This window comes from Meleagris gallopavo, chromosome 3 (assembly GCF_000146605.3).
Source record: "Meleagris gallopavo isolate NT-WF06-2002-E0010 breed Aviagen turkey brand Nicholas breeding stock chromosome 3, Turkey_5.1, whole genome shotgun sequence".
In the NCBI taxonomy this organism is placed as follows: Eukaryota; Metazoa; Chordata; class Aves; order Galliformes; family Phasianidae; genus Meleagris; species Meleagris gallopavo.
Window position 1 is genome coordinate 74,121,556 of NC_015013.2, and position 489 is coordinate 74,122,044.

The 489-nt window shown below is 57.1% G+C and overlaps 1 protein-coding gene across 1 annotated transcript in view; it reads left to right on the top strand.

Annotated features, from left to right (window-relative positions):
• The first annotated feature begins 383 nt into the window (after window positions 1-383).
• The window catches only part of ATP6V1C1 (ATPase H+ transporting V1 subunit C1), a 21,442-nt gene continuing 21,336 nt past the window's right edge, over window positions 384-489 (top strand). Inside the window, exon 1 of the mRNA XM_010709192.3 lies at window positions 384-486. The gene's annotated coding sequence lies outside the window, so the exon portion shown is untranslated. The remainder of the gene's footprint in view (window positions 487-489) is intronic.

The following is a 489-nucleotide window of genomic DNA, read 5'->3' on the forward strand; positions in this document are numbered from 1 at the left end:
CGTTTATGGAGACCAAACAGTGTATGTGAGCACAGTGAGGCAGTGGATGGTGTATTTCAGCAGTGGCAACAGCAACAGCGGATCACCTCTGCTGGTGCAGATGTTTACAAGCACAGCATGTAAGCTCCTCATTGCCAGTGAAAATGCCTAGCTAATAGTGGTGGTTGTGTAAAATACAGTGTTTTGTAGCTGAGAATTTACTGTGCTCTTTGTTACAGTTTTAGTGGAAATAAACAGGAGGCACGACTTTTGGAGCAACCTACATACACAGCAATACCCACCTACTCTCCAGCCATCCCATCGCACGCCCGCACGGTGCCACACCGGGTTTCGAACCCGCGGCTCGACTCCACGCCCCTCCCCGCTCCGCCGTCTCGTGACCGACGCTGCGGCGAGATCAGCTGACCCGGCGGCTCACGTGACGAGGCGGTGGTTGTGCGGGCGGCGCGCGGCTGCGGCGCGCGGCGGGGGATGGAGCAGTGACGGGTG